Source organism: Saimiri boliviensis, chromosome Y (genome assembly GCF_048565385.1).
Source record: "Saimiri boliviensis isolate mSaiBol1 chromosome Y, mSaiBol1.pri, whole genome shotgun sequence".
Lineage (NCBI taxonomy): Eukaryota > Metazoa > Chordata > Mammalia > Primates > Cebidae > Saimiri > Saimiri boliviensis.
Genome location: NC_133471.1, coordinates 1,124,503 through 1,143,921, shown reverse-complemented (window position 1 = coordinate 1,143,921; position 19,419 = coordinate 1,124,503).

Below are 19,419 nucleotides of genomic sequence, written 5' to 3'. Positions count from 1 at the left end.
GTTTGGACACTCCAGAGTGGAAGGGGGTAGAGGCTGTAATAACAAATATCTGGCTCCAAAACAAACACGGAGCTATCTAGCACAATGGTTGTCCATGTGTGCATTCAGCTTACAGACTTAAACTGACGTGCGTTTGCAGCACTTCACAAACCCTTTCTTTAGAGATCGTACAGTCATTTCCATCCCTATAGAGGCATATAAGAGTCAGCAGTAAGAATACGTTTAAAAGACACATAACCCGCTTCTTACAAACATATCTGCTCTGTGTTGGTTTTTTTTATAGGAAGCTGCATCTATGTTTCAATTCAGCGAGTTTGAAACAGGTTTCTTCTAAAAATTGCATTGGGACAGTCCGGAGTGGAAGGGAGCACAGGCTGGAATCAGAAATACGTGGCTCTAAAACAAAAACAGCTATGTAGCGGAATGTTTGCCAATGTGTGCATTGAACTTAAACGGATGTGTGTTTGCAGCTCTTCGGCAACCTTTTCTTTAGTTACGCTAGAAACAGTCATTTGTAGCCCTATAGTGGCATATGAGAGTTAGCAGTAAGAAGGCGTTTAAAACACAGAAGACCCGCTTCTTACAAACCCATCTGCTGTGTGTTGGTTCCTTTTAGGAAGTTGATTCTATGTTTACATTCAGCGAGTTAGAAACACATTTCTTCTAAAAGCTGCGTTTGGACATTCCATAGTGGAAGGGACTACAGGCTGTAATGAGAAATAGCTGGCTCTAAAACAAAGACGGAACTATCTAGCAGAATGGTTGTCCATGTTAGCATTCAACTTACAGAGTTAAACCAATGTATGTTTTCAGCATTTCTGATCCCCTTTGTTTGGAGAATATAGAAACAGACATTTCCAGCCCTATAGTGCCATAGAAGAGTTGGCAGTCAGAATGCGTTTAAAACTCAGAAGACCCGCTATTTACAAACTGATCTGCTGTGTGTTGGTTCCTTTGAGATAGTTGCATCTATGTTCAGATTCAGCGAGTTAGAAACACGTTTCTTCTAAAAGCTGCGTTTGGATACTCCAGAGTGGAAGGGGATCGAAGTTTTAATGAGAAATATCTGGCTCCGAAACAAAAACGGAGCTGTGTAGCACAATGCTTGTCGATGTGTGCATTCACCTTACAGAATTAAACTGATGTGTGTTTGCAGCACTTCAGAGACCTTTTCTTTAGAGAATGTACATTCATTTCCAGCCCTATAGAGGCATCTAAGAGTCGGCAGTAAGAATGCGTTTAAAAGACACAAAACACGCTTCTTACAAAAGGATATGCTGTGTGTAGGTTTTTTTTTTTTTTTTTTTTATAGGAAGTTGCATCTATGTTTAAATTCAGCGAGTTAGAGAAAGGTTTCTTCTAAAAATTGCGTTTGGCCGTTACCGAGTGGAAGGGAGTACAGGCTGTAATCAGAAATACCTGGCTCTAAAATAAAAACTGAGCTATCTAGCGGAATGTTTGTCATCGTGTGCTTTCAACTCAAACTGGTGTGTGTTTGCAGCTATTCGGCAACCTTTTCTTTAGAGACTGTAGAAACAGTCATCTCTGGCCCTATATTGGCATGAAAGAGGTAGCAGTAAGAATGCGTTTAAAACACAGAAGACCCGCTTCTTACAAACCGATCTGCTGTGTGTTGGTTCCTTTGAGGAAGTTGATTCTATGTTTAGATTCGGCGAGTTAGAAACACGTTTCTTCTGAAAGCTGCGTTTGGACATTCCAGAGTGGAGGGGAGTACAGGCCGTAATGAGAAATATCTGGCTCTGCAACGAAAACGGAGCTATCTAGCAGAATGGTTGTCAACGTGTCCATTCAACTAACACTATTAAACCGATGTGTATTTGCAGCAGTTCAGAAACCCTTTCTTTAGCGAATGTAGAAACAGTCATTTCCAGCCCTCTAGTGTTACGTAAGAGTTAGCAGTAAGAATGCGTTTAAAACGCAGAAGACCCGCTACTTACAAACTGATCTTCTGTGTGTCGGTTCCTTTTAGATAGCTGCACAGATGCTTAGATTCAGCGAGTTAGAAACAAGTTTCTTCGAATAGCTGCGTTTGGACATTCCAGAGTGGAAGGGAGTCCAGGGTGTAATGAGAAATATCTGGCTCTAAAACAAAACGGAGCTATCTAGCAGAATGGTTCTCAATGTCTGCATTCACCTTACAGAGTTAAACTGATTTGTGTTTTCAGCACTTCAGACACCTTTCCTTTAGGGAATGTACAAACAGTCACATCCAGCCCTTTAGTGGCCTATAAGATTTAGCGGTAAGAATGCGTTTAAAACACAGAAAACCTGCTTCCTACAAACCGATCTGCTGTGTGTTGGTTCCGTTTAGGAAGTTGCATCCACGTTTAGATTGAGCGAGTTAGAAACACGTTTCTTCAAAGAGCTGCCTTTGGACATTCCAGAGTGGAAGGGAGTACAGGCTGTAATGAGAAATATCTGGCTCTAAAACAAAAACGGACCTATCGAGCAGAATCCTTGTCAAGGCGTCCATTCAACTTACAGACTTAAACTGATGTGTCTTGGCAGCAGTTTGGAAACCCTTTCTTTTGAGAATGTAAAACAGTCATTTCCAGCCCTACAGTAGCATATAAGAGTTAGCAGTAAGAATGCATTTAAAACACAGAAGACCCGCTTCTTCCAAAGTGATCTGCGGTGTGTTGGTTCCATTTAGGGAGTCTCATCTATGTTTAGATTCATCGAGTTAGAAACACGTTTCTTCTAAACGTTGCGTTTGGATACTCCAGAGTGGAAGGGAGAACAGGCTGTAATGAGAAATATCTGGCTCTAAAACAAAATCGGAGCTATCTAGCAGAGAAGTTGTCAATGTGTGCATTCAACTGACAGAGTTTAACTCATGTGTGTCTGCAGCAGTTCAGAAACCCTTTCTTTAGGGAACGTGTGTGGAAACAGTCATTTCCAGCCCTATAGTGGCATAGTAGAGTAAGCCGTGAGAATGCGTTGAAAACACAGAAGAGCCGCTTCTAACAAACTGATCTGCAGTGTGTTGGTTCCGTTTAGGAAGTTGCATCTATGTTTCGATTCAGCGAGTCAGAAACACGTTTCTTCTACAAGCTGCGTTTGGACTTTCCAGAGTGTAAGGGGGTACAGTTTGTAATGAGAAACGTCTGGCTCCAAAACGAAAACGGAGCTATCTAGAGCAGAAAGGCTGTCCATGTGTGCATTCACCTTACATAATTAAACCGATGTGTGTTTGCAGCAGTTCAGAAACCCTTTCTTTAGAGAATGTAGAAACAGTTATTTCCAGCCCTATAGTGGCATCTAAGAGTTAGTCGTAAGAAGGCGTTTAAAACAGAAAAGACCCTATTCTCACAAACCGATCTGCTGTGTGTTGGTTCCTTTTAGGAAGTTGCATCTATGTATAGATTCAGCGTGTTCGAAACACGTTACTTTTAAAAGCTGCGTTTGGATATTCCAGAGCGGAAGGGAGTACAGGCTGTAATGAGAAATAGCTGGCTCTTAAACAAAGCTGAACTATCTAGCGGAATGGGTGTCCATGTTAGCATTCAACTTACAGAGTTAAACTAATGTGTGTTTGCAGCGTTTCAGATCCCTAGGTTTGAAGAGTGTAGAAACAGTCATTTCCAGCCCTGTTGTGGAATATTAGAGTTAGCAGTCAGAATCCGTTTAAAAGACAGAAGACGCGCTATTTACAAACTGATCTGCTGTGTGTTGGATCCTTTTAGATACTTGCATCTATGTTCAGATTCAGCGAGTTAGAAACTCGTTTCTTCTAAAAGCTGCGTTTGGACACTCCAGAGTGGAAGGGGGTAGAAGCTGTAATGACAAATATCTGGCTCCAAAACAAACACGGAGCTATCTAGCACAATGGTTGTCCATGTGTGCATTCAGCTTACAGACTTAAACTGACGTGCGTTTGCAGCACTTCACAAACCCTTTCTTTAGAGAACGTACAGTCATTTCCATCCCTATAGAGGCATATAAGAGTCAGCAGTAAGAATACGTTTAAAAGACACATAACCCGCTTCTTACAAACGGATCTGCTGTGTGTTGGTTTTTTTTTATAGGAAGCTGCATCTATGTTTCAATTCAGCGAGTTAGAAACAGGTTTCTTCTAAAAATTGCGTTGGGACAGTCCCGAGTGGAAGGGAGCACAGGCTGGAATCAGAAATACCTGGCTCTAAAACAAAAACAGCTATGTAGCGGAATGTTTGCCAATGTGTGCATTCAACTTAAACGGATGTGTGTTTGCAGCTATTCGGCAACCTTTTCTTTAGTTACGCTAGAAACAGTCATTTGTAGCCCTATAGTGGCATATGAGAGTTAGCAGTAAGAAGGCGTTTAAAACACAGAAGACCCGCTTCTTACAAACCCATCTGCTGTGTGTTGGTTCCTTTTAGGAAGTTGATTCTATGTTTACATTCAGCGAGTTAGAAACACGTTTCTTCTAAAAGCTGCGTTTGGACATTCCATAGTGGAAGGGACTACAGGCTGTAATGAGAAATAGCTGGCTCTAAAACAAAGACGGAACTATCTAGCAGAATGGTTGTCCATGTTAGCATTCAACTTACAGAGTTAAACCAATGTATGTTTTCAGCATTTCTGATCCCCTTTGTTTGGAGAATATAGAAACAGACATTTCCAGCCCTATAGTGCCATAGAAGAGTTGGCAGTCAGAATGCATTTAAAACTCAGAAGACCCGCTATTTACAAACTGATCTGCTGTGTGTTGGTTCCTTTGAGATAGTTGCATCTATGTTCAGATTCAGCGAGTTAGAAACACGTTTCTTCTAAAAGCTGCGTTTGGATACTCCAGAGTGGAAGGTGATCGAAGTTTTAATGAGAAATATCTGGCTCCGAAACAAAAACGGAGCTGTGTAGCACAATGCTTGTCGATGTGTGCATTCACCTTACAGAATTAAACTGATGTGTGTTTGCAGCACTTCAGAGACCTTTTCTTTAGAGAATGTACATTCATTTCCAGCCCTATAGAGGCATCTAAGAGTCGGCAGTAAGAATGCGTTTAAAAGACACAAAACACGCTTCTTACAAAAGGATATGCTGTGTGTAGGTTTTTTTTTTTTTTTTTTATAGGAAGTTGCATCTATGTTTAAATTCAGCGAGTTAGAGAAAGGTTTCTTCTAAAAATTGCGTTTGGCCGTTACCGAGTGGAAGGGAGTACAGGCTGTAATCAGAAATACCTGGCTCTAAAATAAAAACTGAGCTATCTAGCGGAATGTTTGTCATCGTGTGCTTTCAACTCAAACTGGTGTGTGTTTGCAGCTATTCGGCAACCTTTTCTTTAGAGACTGTAGAAACAGTCATCTCTGGCCCTATATTGGCATGAAAGAGGTAGCAGTAAGAATGCGTTTAAAACACAGAAGACCCGCTTCTTACAAACCGATCTGCTGTGTGTTGGTTCCTTTGAGGAAGTTGATTCTATGTTTAGATTCGGCGAGTTAGAAACACGTTTCTTCTGAAAGCTGCGTTTGGACATTCCAGAGTGGAGGGGAGTACAGGCCGTAATGAGAAATATCTGGCTCTGCAACGAAAACGGAGCTATCTAGCAGAATGGTTGTCAACGTGTCCATTCAACTAACACTATTAAACCGATGTGTATTTGCAGCAGTTCAGAAACCCTTTCTTTAGCGAATGTAGAAACAGTCATTTCCAGCCCTCTAGTGTTACGTAAGAGTTAGCAGTAAGAATGCGTTTAAAACGCAGAAGACCCGCTACTTACAAACTGATCTTCTGTGTGTCGGTTCCTTTTAGATAGCTGCACAGATGCTTAGATTCAGCGAGTTAGAAACAAGTTTCTTCGAATAGCTGCGTTTGGACATTCCAGAGTGGAAGGGAGTCCAGGGTGTAATGAGAAATATCTGGCTCTAAAACAAAATGGAGCTATCTAGCAGAATGGTTCTCAATGTCTGCATTCACCTTACAGAGTTAAACTGATTTGTGTTTTCAGCACTTCAGACACCTTTCCTTTAGGGAATGTACAAACAGTCACATCCAGCCCTTTAGTGGCCTATAAGATTTAGCGGTAAGAATGCGTTTAAAACACAGAAAACCTGCTTCCTACAAACCGATCTGTTGTGTGTTGGTTCCGTTTAGGAAGTTGCATCCACGTTTAGATTGAGCGAGTTAGAAACACGTTTCTTCAAAGAGCTGCCTTTGGACATTCCAGAGTGGAAGGGAGTACAGGCTGTAATGAGAAATATCTGGCTCTAAAACAAAAACGGACCTATCGAGCAGAATCCTTGTCAAGGCGTCCATTCAACTTACAGACTTAAACTGATGTGTCTTGGCAGCAGTTTGGAAACCCTTTCTTTTGAGAATGTAAAACAGTCATTTCCAGCCCTACAGTAGCATATAAGAGTTAGCAGTAAGAATGCGTTTAAAACACAGAAGACCCGCTTCTTCCAAAGTGATCTGCGGTGTGTTGGTTCCATTTAGGGAGTCTCATCTATGTTTAGATTCATCGAGTTAGAAACACGTTTCTTCTAAACGTTGCGTTTGGATACTCCAGAGTGGAAGGGAGAACAGGCTGTAATGAGAAATATCTGGCTCTAAAAATCGGAGCTATCTAGCAGAGAAGTTGTCAATGTGTGCATTCAACTGACAGAGTTTAACTCATGTGTGTCTGCAGCAGTTCAGAAACCCTTTCTTTAGGGAACGTGTGTGGAAACAGTCATTTCCAGCCCTATAGTGGCATAGTAGAGTAAGCCGTGAGAATGCGTTGAAAACACAGAAGAGCCGCTTCTAACAAACTGATCTGCAGTGTGTTGGTTCCGTTTAGGAAGTTGCATCTATGTTTCGATTCAGCGAGTCAGAAACACGTTTCTTCTACAAGCTGCGTTTGGACTTTCCAGAGTGTAAGGGGGTACAGTTTGTAATGAGAAACGTCTGGCTCCAAAACGAAAACGGAGCTATCTAGAGCAGAAAGGCTGTCCATGTGTGCATTCACCTTACATAATTAAACCGATGTGTGTTTGCAGCAGTTCAGAAACCCTTTCTTTAGAGAATGTAGAAACAGTTATTTCCAGCCCTATAGTGGCATCTAAGAGTTAGTCGTAAGAAGGCGTTTAAAACAGAAAAGACCCTATTCTCACAAACCGATCTGCTGTGTGTTGGTTCCTTTTAGGAAGTTGCATCTATGTATAGATTCAGCGTGTTCGAAACACGTTACTTTTAAAAGCTGCGTTTGGATATTCCAGAGCGGAAGGGAGTACAGGCTGTAATGAGAAATAGCTGGCTCTTAAACAAAGCTGAACTATCTAGCGGAATGGGTGTCCATGTTAGCATTCAACTTACAGAGTTAAACTAATGTGTGTTTGCAGCGTTTCAGATCCCTAGGTTTGAAGAGTGTAGAAACAGTCATTTCCAGCCCTGTTGTGGAATATAAGAGTTAGCAGTCAGAATCCGTTTAAAAGACAGAAGACGCGCTATTTACAAACTGATCTGCTGTGTGTTGGATCCTTTTAGATACTTGCATCTATGTTCAGATTCAGTGAGTTAGAAACTCATATCTTCTAAAAGCTGCGTTTGGACACTCCAGAGTGGAAGGGGGTAGAGGCTGTAATAACAAATATCTGGCTCCAAAACAAACACGGAGCTATCTAGCACAATGGTTGTCCATGTGTGCATTCAGCTTACAGACTTAAACTGACGTGCGTTTGCAGCACTTCACAAACCCTTTCTTTAGAGATCGTACAGTCATTTCCATCCCTATAGAGGCATATAAGAGTCAGCAGTAAGAATACGTTTAAAAGACACATAACCCGCTTCTTACAAACATATCTGCTCTGTGTTGGTTTTTTTTATAGGAAGCTGCATCTATGTTTCAATTCAGCGAGTTTGAAACAGGTTTCTTCTAAAAATTGCATTGGGACAGTCCGGAGTGGAAGGGAGCACAGGCTGGAATCAGAAATACGTGGCTCTAAAACAAAAACAGCTATGTAGCGGAATGTTTGCCAATGTGTGCATTGAACTTAAACGGATGTGTGTTTGCAGCTATTCGGCAACCTTTTCTTTAGTTACGCTAGAAACAGTCATTTGTAGCCCTATAGTGGCATATGAGAGTTAGCAGTAAGAAGGCGTTTAAAACACAGAAGACCCGCTTCTTACAAACCCATCTGCTGTGTGTTGGTTCCTTTTAGGAAGTTGATTCTATGTTTACATTCAGCGAGTTAGAAACACGTTTCTTCTAAAAGCTGCGTTTGGACATTCCATAGTGGAAGGGACTACAGGCTGTAATGAGAAATAGCTGGCTCTAAAACAAAGACGGAACTATCTAGCAGAATGGTTGTCCATGTTAGCATTCAACTTACAGAGTTAAACCAATGTATGTTTTCAGCATTTCTGATCCCCTTTGTTTGGAGAATATAGAAACAGACATTTCCAGCCCTATAGTGCCATAGAAGAGTTGGCAGTCAGAATGCGTTTAAAACTCAGAAGACCCGCTATTTACAAACTGATCTGCTGTGTGTTGGTTCCTTTGAGATAGTTGCATCTATGTTCAGATTCAGCGAGTTAGAAACACGTTTCTTCTAAAAGCTGCGTTTGGATACTCCAGAGTGGAAGGGGATCGAAGTTTTAATGAGAAATATCTGGCTCCGAAACAAAAACGGAGCTGTGTAGCACAATGCTTGTCGATGTGTGCATTCACCTTACAGAATTAAACTGATGTGTGTTTGCAGCACTTCAGAGACCTTTTCTTTAGAGAATGTACATTCATTTCCAGCCCTATAGAGGCATCTAAGAGTCGGCAGTAAGAATGCGTTTAAAAGACACAAAACACGCTTCTTACAAAAGGATATGCTGTGTGTAGGTTTTTTTTTTTTTTTTTTTTTATAGGAAGTTGCATCTATGTTTAAATTCAGCGAGTTAGAGAAAGGTTTCTTCTAAAAATTGCGTTTGGCCGTTACCGAGTGGAAGGGAGTACAGGCTGTAATCAGAAATACCTGGCTCTAAAATAAAAACTGAGCTATCTAGCGGAATGTTTGTCATCGTGTGCTTTCAACTCAAACTGGTGTGTGTTTGCAGCTATTCGGCAACCTTTTCTTTAGAGACTGTAGAAACAGTCATCTCTGGCCCTATATTGGCATGAAAGAGGTAGCAGTAAGAATGCGTTTAAAACACAGAAGACCCGCTTCTTACAAACCGATCTGCTGTGTGTTGGTTCCTTTGAGGAAGTTGATTCTATGTTTAGATTCGGCGAGTTAGAAACACGTTTCTTCTGAAAGCTGCGTTTGGACATTCCAGAGTGGAGGGGAGTACAGGCCGTAATGAGAAATATCTGGCTCTGCAACGAAAACGGAGCTATCTAGCAGAATGGTTGTCAACGTGTCCATTCAACTAACACTATTAAACCGATGTGTATTTGCAGCAGTTCAGAAACCCTTTCTTTAGCGAATGTAGAAACAGTCATTTCCAGCCCTCTAGTGTTACGTAAGAGTTAGCAGTAAGAATGCGTTTAAAACGCAGAAGACCCGCTACTTACAAACTGATCTTCTGTGTGTCGGTTCCTTTTAGATAGCTGCACAGATGCTTAGATTCAGCGAGTTAGAAACAAGTTTCTTCGAATAGCTGCGTTTGGACATTCCAGAGTGGAAGGGAGTCCAGGGTGTAATGAGAAATATCTGGCTCTAAAACAAAACGGAGCTATCTAGCAGAATGGTTCTCAATGTCTGCATTCACCTTACAGAGTTAAACTGATTTGTGTTTTCAGCACTTCAGACACCTTTCCTTTAGGGAATGTACAAACAGTCACATCCAGCCCTTTAGTGGCCTATAAGATTTAGCGGTAAGAATGCGTTTAAAACACAGAAAACCTGCTTCCTACAAACCGATCTGCTGTGTGTTGGTTCCGTTTAGGAAGTTGCATCCACGTTTAGATTGAGCGAGTTAGAAACACGTTTCTTCAAAGAGCTGCCTTTGGACATTCCAGAGTGGAAGGGAGTACAGGCTGTAATGAGAAATATCTGGCTCTAAAACAAAAACGGACCTATCGAGCAGAATCCTTGTCAAGGCGTCCATTCAACTTACAGACTTAAACTGATGTGTCTTGGCAGCAGTTTGGAAACCCTTTCTTTTGAGAATGTAAAACAGTCATTTCCAGCCCTACAGTAGCATATAAGAGTTAGCAGTAAGAATGCGTTTAAAACACAGAAGACCCGCTTCTTCCAAAGTGATCTGCGGTGTGTTGGTTCCATTTAGGGAGTCTCATCTATGTTTAGATTCATCGAGTTAGAAACACGTTTCTTCTAAACGTTGCGTTTGGATACTCCAGAGTGGAAGGGAGAACAGGCTGTAATGAGAAATATCTGGCTCTAAAAATCGGAGCTATCTAGCAGAGAAGTTGTCAATGTGTGCATTCAACTGACAGAGTTTAACTCATGTGTGTCTGCAGCAGTTCAGAAACCCTTTCTTTAGGGAACGTGTGTGGAAACAGTCATTTCCAGCCCTATAGTGGCATAGTAGAGTAAGCCGTGAGAATGCGTTGAAAACACAGAAGAGCCGCTTCTAACAAACTGATCTGCAGTGTGTTGGTTCCGTTTAGGAAGTTGCATCTATGTTTCGATTCAGCGAGTCAGAAACACGTTTCTTCTACAAGCTGCGTTTGGACTTTCCAGAGTGTAAGGGGGTACAGTTTGTAATGAGAAACGTCTGGCTCCAAAACGAAAACGGAGCTATCTAGAGCAGAAAGGCTGTCCATGTGTGCATTCACCTTACATAATTAAACCGATGTGTGTTTGCAGCAGTTCAGAAACCCTTTCTTTAGAGAATGTAGAAACAGTTATTTCCAGCCCTATAGTGGCATCTAAGAGTTAGTCGTAAGAAGGCGTTTAAAACAGAAAAGACCCTATTCTCACAAACCGATCTGCTGTGTGTTGGTTCCTTTTAGGAAGTTGCATCTATGTATAGATTCAGCGTGTTCGAAACACGTTACTTTTAAAAGCTGCGTTTGGATATTCCAGAGCGGAAGGGAGTACAGGCTGTAATGAGAAATAGCTGGCTCTTAAACAAAGCTGAACTATCTAGCGGAATGGTGTCCATGTTAGCATTCAACTTACAGAGTTAAACTAATGTGTGTTTGCAGCGTTTCAGATCCCTAGGTTTGAAGAGTGTAGAAACAGTCATTTCCAGCCCTGTTGTGGAATATTAGAGTTAGCAGTCAGAATCCGTTTAAAAGACAGAAGACGCGCTATTTACAAACTGATCTGCTGTGTGTTGGATCCTTTTAGATAGTTGCATCTATGTTCAGATTCAGCGAGTTAGAAACTCGTTTCTTCTAAAAGCTGCGTTTGGACACTCCAGAGTGGAAGGGGGTAGAAGCTGTAATGACAAATATCTGGCTCCAAAACAAACACGGAGCTATCTAGCACAATGGTTGTCCATGTGTGCATTCAGCTTACAGACTTAAACTGACGTGCGTTTGCAGCACTTCACAAACCCTTTCTTTAGAGAACGTACAGTCATTTCCATCCCTATAGAGGCATATAAGAGTCAGCAGTAAGAATACGTTTAAAAGACACATAACCCGCTTCTTACAAACGGATCTGCTGTGTGTTGGTTTTTTTTTATAGGAAGCTGCATCTATGTTTCAATTCAGCGAGTTAGAAACAGGTTTCTTCTAAAAATTGCGTTGGGACAGTCCCGAGTGGAAGGGAGCACAGGCTGGAATCAGAAATACCTGGCTCTAAAACAAAAACAGCTATGTAGCGGAATGTTTGCCAATGTGTGCATTGAACTTAAACGGATGTGTGTTTGCAGCTATTCGGCAACCTTTTCTTTAGTTACGCTAGAAACAGTCATTTGTAGCCCTATAGTGGCATATGAGAGTTAGCAGTAAGAAGGCGTTTAAAACACAGAAGACCCGCTTCTTACAAACCCATCTGCTGTGTGTTGGTTCCTTTTAGGAAGTTGATTCTATGTTTACATTCAGCGAGTTAGAAACACGTTTCTTCTAAAAGCTGCGTTTGGACATTCCATAGTGGAAGGGACTACAGGCTGTAATGAGAAATAGCTGGCTCTAAAACAAAGACGGAACTATCTAGCAGAATGGTTGTCCATGTTAGCATTCAACTTACAGAGTTAAACCAATGTATGTTTTCAGCATTTCTGATCCCCTTTGTTTGGAGAATATAGAAACAGACATTTCCAGCCCTATAGTGCCATAGAAGAGTTGGCAGTCAGAATGCGTTTAAAACTCAGAAGACCCGCTATTTACAAACTGATCTGCTGTGTGTTGGTTCCTTTGAGATAGTTGCATCTATGTTCAGATTCAGCGAGTTAGAAACACGTTTCTTCTAAAAGCTGCGTTTGGATACTCCAGAGTGGAAGGGGATCGAAGTTTTAATGAGAAATATCTGGCTCCGAAACAAAAACGGAGCTGTGTAGCACAATGCTTGTCGATGTGTGCATTCACCTTACAGAATTAAACTGATGTGTGTTTGCAGCACTTCAGAGACCTTTTCTTTAGAGAATGTACATTCATTTCCAGCCCTATAGAGGCATCTAAGAGTCGGCAGTAAGAATGCGTTTAAAAGACACAAAACACGCTTCTTACAAAAGGATATGCTGTGTGTAGGTTTTTTTTTTTTTTTTTTTTATAGGAAGTTGCATCTATGTTTAAATTCAGCGAGTTAGAGAAAGGTTTCTTCTAAAAATTGCGTTTGGCCGTTACCGAGTGGAAGGGAGTACAGGCTGTAATCAGAAATACCTGGCTCTAAAATAAAAACTGAGCTATCTAGCGGAATGTTTGTCATCGTGTGCTTTCAACTCAAACTGGTGTGTGTTTGCAGCTATTCGGCAACCTTTTCTTTAGAGACTGTAGAAACAGTCATCTCTGGCCCTATATTGGCATGAAAGAGGTAGCAGTAAGAATGCGTTTAAAACACAGAAGACCCGCTTCTTACAAACCGATCTGCTGTGTGTTGGTTCCTTTGAGGAAGTTGATTCTATGTTTAGATTCGGCGAGTTAGAAACACGTTTCTTCTGAAAGCTGCGTTTGGACATTCCAGAGTGGAGGGGAGTACAGGCCGTAATGAGAAATATCTGGCTCTGCAACGAAAACGGAGCTATCTAGCAGAATGGTTGTCAACGTGTCCATTCAACTAACACTATTAAACCGATGTGTATTTGCAGCAGTTCAGAAACCCTTTCTTTAGCGAATGTAGAAACAGTCATTTCCAGCCCTCTAGTGTTACGTAAGAGTTAGCAGTAAGAATGCGTTTAAAACGCAGAAGACCCGCTACTTACAAACTGATCTTCTGTGTGTCGGTTCCTTTTAGATAGCTGCACAGATGCTTAGATTCAGCGAGTTAGAAACAAGTTTCTTCGAATAGCTGCGTTTGGACATTCCAGAGTGGAAGGGAGTCCAGGGTGTAATGAGAAATATCTGGCTCTAAAACAAAACGGAGCTATCTAGCAGAATGGTTCTCAATGTCTGCATTCACCTTACAGAGTTAAACTGATTTGTGTTTTCAGCACTTCAGACACCTTTCCTTTAGGGAATGTACAAACAGTCACATCCAGCCCTTTAGTGGCCTATAAGATTTAGCGGTAAGAATGCGTTTAAAACACAGAAAACCTGCTTCCTACAAACCGATCTGCTGTGTGTTGGTTCCGTTTAGGAAGTTGCATCCACGTTTAGATTGAGCGAGTTAGAAACACGTTTCTTCAAAGAGCTGCCTTTGGACATTCCAGAGTGGAAGGGAGTACAGGCTGTAATGAGAAATATCTGGCTCTAAAACAAAAACGGACCTATCGAGCAGAATCCTTGTCAAGGCGTCCATTCAACTTACAGACTTAAACTGATGTGTCTTGGCAGCAGTTTGGAAACCCTTTCTTTTGAGAATGTAAAACAGTCATTTCCAGCCCTACAGTAGCATATAAGAGTTAGCAGTAAGAATGCGTTTAAAACACAGAAGACCCGCTTCTTCCAAAGTGATCTGCGGTGTGTTGGTTCCATTTAGGGAGTCTCATCTATGTTTAGATTCATCGAGTTAGAAACACGTTTCTTCTAAACGTTGCGTTTGGATACTCCAGAGTGGAAGGGAGAACAGGCTGTAATGAGAAATATCTGGCTCTAAAACAAAATCGGAGCTATCTAGCAGAGAAGTTGTCAATGTGTGCATTCAACTGACAGAGTTTAACTCATGTGTGTCTGCAGCAGTTCAGAAACCCTTTCTTTAGGGAACGTGTGTGGAAACAGTCATTTCCAGCCCTATAGTGGCATAGTAGAGTAAGCCGTGAGAATGCGTTGAAAACACAGAAGAGCCGCTTCTAACAAACTGATCTGCAGTGTGTTGGTTCCGTTTAGGAAGTTGCATCTATGTTTCGATTCAGCGAGTCAGAAACACGTTTCTTCTACAAGCTGCGTTTGGACTTTCCAGAGTGTAAGGGGGTACAGTTTGTAATGAGAAACGTCTGGCTCCAAAACGAAAACGGAGCTATCTAGAGCAGAAAGGCTGTCCATGTGTGCATTCACCTTACATAATTAAACCGATGTGTGTTTGCAGCAGTTCAGAAACCCTTTCTTTAGAGAATGTAGAAACAGTTATTTCCAGCCCTATAGTGGCATCTAAGAGTTAGTCGTAAGAAGGCGTTTAAAACAGAAAAGACCCTATTCTCACAAACCGATCTGCTGTGTGTTGGTTCCTTTTAGGAAGTTGCATCTATGTATAGATTCAGCGTGTTCGAAACACGTTACTTTTAAAAGCTGCGTTTGGATATTCCAGAGCGGAAGGGAGTACAGGCTGTAATGAGAAATAGCTGGCTCTTAAACAAAGCTGAACTATCTAGCGGAATGGGTGTCCATGTTAGCATTCAACTTACAGAGTTAAACTAATGTGTGTTTGCAGCGTTTCAGATCCCTAGGTTTGAAGAGTGTAGAAACAGTCATTTCCAGCCCTGTTGTGGAATATTAGAGTTAGCAGTCAGAATCCGTTTAAAAGACAGAAGACGCGCTATTTACAAACTGATCTGCTGTGTGTTGGATCCTTTTAGATAGTTGCATCTATGTTCAGATTCAGCGAGTTAGAAACTCGTTTCTTCTAAAAGCTGCGTTTGGACACTCCAGAGTGGAAGGGGGTAGAAGCTGTAATGACAAATATCTGGCTCCAAAACAAACACGGAGCTATCTAGCACAATGGTTGTCCATGTGTGCATTCAGCTTACAGACTTAAACTGACGTGCGTTTGCAGCACTTCACAAACCCTTTCTTTAGAGAACGTACAGTCATTTCCATCCCTATAGAGGCATATAAGAGTCAGCAGTAAGAATACGTTTAAAAGACACATAACCCGCTTCTTACAAACGGATCTGCTGTGTGTTGGTTTTTTTTTATAGGAAGCTGCATCTATGTTTCAATTCAGCGAGTTAGAAACAGGTTTCTTCTAAAAATTGCGTTGGGACAGTCCCGAGTGGAAGGGAGCACAGGCTGGAATCAGAAATACCTGGCTCTAAAACAAAAACAGCTATGTAGCGGAATGTTTGCCAATGTGTGCATTGAACTTAAACGGATGTGTGTTTGCAGCTATTCGGCAACCTTTTCTTTAGTTACGCTAGAAACAGTCATTTGTAGCCCTATAGTGGCATATGAGAGTTAGCAGTAAGAAGGCGTTTAAAACACAGAAGACCCGCTTCTTACAAACCCATCTGCTGTGTGTTGGTTCCTTTTAGGAAGTTGATTCTATGTTTACATTCAGCGAGTTAGAAACACGTTTCTTCTAAAAGCTGCGTTTGGACATTCCATAGTGGAAGGGACTACAGGCTGTAATGAGAAATAGCTGGCTCTAAAACAAAGACGGAACTATCTAGCAGAATGGTTGTCCATGTTAGCATTCAACTTACAGAGTTAAACCAATGTATGTTTTCAGCATTTCTGATCCCCTTTGTTTGGAGAATATAGAAACAGACATTTCCAGCCCTATAGTGCCATAGAAGAGTTGGCAGTCAGAATGCGTTTAAAACTCAGAAGACCCGCTATTTACAAACTGATCTGCTGTGTGTTGGTTCCTTTGAGATAGTTGCATCTATGTTCAGATTCAGCGAGTTAGAAACACGTTTCTTCTAAAAGCTGCGTTTGGATACTCCAGAGTGGAAGGGGATCGAAGTTTTAATGAGAAATATCTGGCTCCGAAACAAAAACGGAGCTGTGTAGCACAATGCTTGTCGATGTGTGCATTCACCTTACAGAATTAAACTGATGTGTGTTTGCAGCACTTCAGAGACCTTTTCTTTAGAGAATGTACATTCATTTCCAGCCCTATAGAGGCATCTAAGAGTCGGCAGTAAGAATGCGTTTAAAAGACACAAAACACGCTTCTTACAAAAGGATATGCTGTGTGTAGGTTTTTTTTTTTTTTTTTTTTATAGGAAGTTGCATCTATGTTTAAATTCAGCGAGTTAGAGAAAGGTTTCTTCTAAAAATTGCGTTTGGCCGTTACCGAGTGGAAGGGAGTACAGGCTGTAATCAGAAATACCTGGCTCTAAAATAAAAACTGAGCTATCTAGCGGAATGTTTGTCATCGTGTGCTTTCAACTCAAACTGGTGTGTGTTTGCAGCTATTCGGCAACCTTTTCTTTAGAGACTGTAGAAACAGTCATCTCTGGCCCTATATTGGCATGAAAGAGGTAGCAGTAAGAATGCGTTTAAAACACAGAAGACCCGCTTCTTACAAACCGATCTGCTGTGTGTTGGTTCCTTTGAGGAAGTTGATTCTATGTTTAGATTCGGCGAGTTAGAAACACGTTTCTTCTGAAAGCTGCGTTTGGACATTCCAGAGTGGAGGGGAGTACAGGCCGTAATGAGAAATATCTGGCTCTGCAACGAAAACGGAGCTATCTAGCAGAATGGTTGTCAACGTGTCCATTCAACTAACACTATTAAACCGATGTGTATTTGCAGCAGTTCAGAAACCCTTTCTTTAGCGAATGTAGAAACAGTCATTTCCAGCCCTCTAGTGTTACGTAAGAGTTAGCAGTAAGAATGCGTTTAAAACGCAGAAGACCCGCTACTTACAAACTGATCTTCTGTGTGTCGGTTCCTTTTAGATAGCTGCACAGATGCTTAGATTCAGCGAGTTAGAAACAAGTTTCTTCGAATAGCTGCGTTTGGACATTCCAGAGTGGAAGGGAGTCCAGGGTGTAATGAGAAATATCTGGCTCTAAAACAAAACGGAGCTATCTAGCAGAATGGTTCTCAATGTCTGCATTCACCTTACAGAGTTAAACTGATTTGTGTTTTCAGCACTTCAGACACCTTTCCTTTAGGGAATGTACAAACAGTCACATCCAGCCCTTTAGTGGCCTATAAGATTTAGCGGTAAGAATGCGTTTAAAACACAGAAAACCTGCTTCCTACAAACCGATCTGCTGTGTGTTGGTTCCGTTTAGGAAGTTGCATCCACGTTTAGATTGAGCGAGTTAGAAACACGTTTCTTCAAAGAGCTGCCTTTGGACATTCCAGAGTGGAAGGGAGTACAGGCTGTAATGAGAAATATCTGGCTCTAAAACAAAAACGGACCTATCGAGCAGAATCCTTGTCAAGGCGTCCATTCAACTTACAGACTTAAACTGATGTGTCTTGGCAGCAGTTTGGAAACCCTTTCTTTTGAGAATGTAAAACAGTCATTTCCAGCCCTACAGTAGCATATAAGAGTTAGCAGTAAGAATGCGTTTAAAACACAGAAGACCCGCTTCTTCCAAAGTGATCTGCGGTGTGTTGGTTCCATTTAGGGAGTCTCATCTATGTTTAGATTCATCGAGTTAGAAACACGTTTCTTCTAAACGTTGCGTTTGGATACTCCAGAGTGGAAGGGAGAACAGGCTGTAATGAGAAATATCTGGCTCTAAAACAAAATCGGAGCTATCTAGCAGAGAAGTTGTCAATGTGTGCATTCAACTGACAGAGTTTAACTCATGTGTGTCTGCAGCAGTTCAGAAACCCTTTCTTTAGGGAACGTGTGTGGAAACAGTCATTTCCAGCCCTATAGTGGCATAGTAGAGTAAGCCGTGAGAATGCGTTGAAAACACAGAAGAGCCGCTTCTAACAAACTGATCTGCAGTGTGTTGGTTCCGTTTAGGAAGTTGCATCTATGTTTCGATTCAGCGAGTCAGAAACACGTTTCTTCTACAAGCTGCGTTTGGACTTTCCAGAGTGTAAGGGGGTACAGTTTGTAATGAGAAACGTCTGGCTCCAAAACGAAAACGGAGCTATCTAGAGCAGAAAGGCTGTCCATGTGTGCATTCACCTTACATAATTAAACCGATGTGTGTTTGCAGCAGTTCAGAAACCCTTTCTTTAGAGAATGTAGAAACAGTTATTTCCAGCCCTATAGTGGCATCTAAGAGTTAGTCGTAAGAAGGCGTTTAAAACAGAAAAGACCCTATTCTCACAAACCGATCTGCTGTGTGTTGGTTCCTTTTAGGAAGTTGCATCTATGTATAGATTCAGCGTGTTCGAAACACGTTACTTTTAAAAGCTGCGTTTGGATATTCCAGAGCGGAAGGGAGTACAGGCTGTAATGAGAAATAGCTGGCTCTTAAACAAAGCTGAACTATCTAGCGGAATGGGTGTCCATGTTAGCATTCAACTTACAGAGTTAAACTAATGTGTGTTTGCAGCGTTTCAGATCCCTAGGTTTGAAGAGTGTAGAAACAGTCATTTCCAGCCCTGTTGTGGAATATTAGAGTTAGCAGTCAGAATCCGTTTAAAAGACAGAAGACGCGCTATTTACAAACTGATCTGCTGTGTGTTGGATCCTTTTAGATACTTGCATCTATGTTCAGATTCAGCGAGTTAGAAACTCGTTTCTTCTAAAAGCTGCGTTTGGACACTCCAGAGTGGAAGGGGGTAGAAGCTGTAATGACAAATATCTGGCTCCAAAACAAACACGGAGCTATCTAGCACAATGGTTGTCCATGTGTGCATTCAGCTTACAGACTTAAACTGACGTGCGTTTGCAGCACTTCACAAACCCTTTCTTTAGAGAACGTACAGTCATTTCCATCCCTATAGAGGCATATAAGAGTCAGCAGTAAGAATACGTTTAAAAGACACATAACCCGCTTCTTACAAACGGATCTGCTGTGTGTTGGTTTTTTTTTATAGGAAGCTGCATCTATGTTTCAATTCAGCGAGTTAGAAACAGGTTTCTTCTAAAAATTGCGTTGGGACAGTCCCGAGTGGAAGGGAGCACAGGCTGGAATCAGAAATACCTGGCTCTAAAACAAAAACAGCTATGTAGCGGAATGTTTGCCAATGTGTGCATTCAACTTAAACGGATGTGTGTTTGCAGCTATTCGGCAACCTTTTCTTTAGTTACGCTAGAAACAGTCATTTGTAGCCCTATAGTGGCATATGAGAGTTAGCAGTAAGAAGGCGTTTAAAACACAGAAGACCCGCTTCTTACAAACCCATCTGCTGTG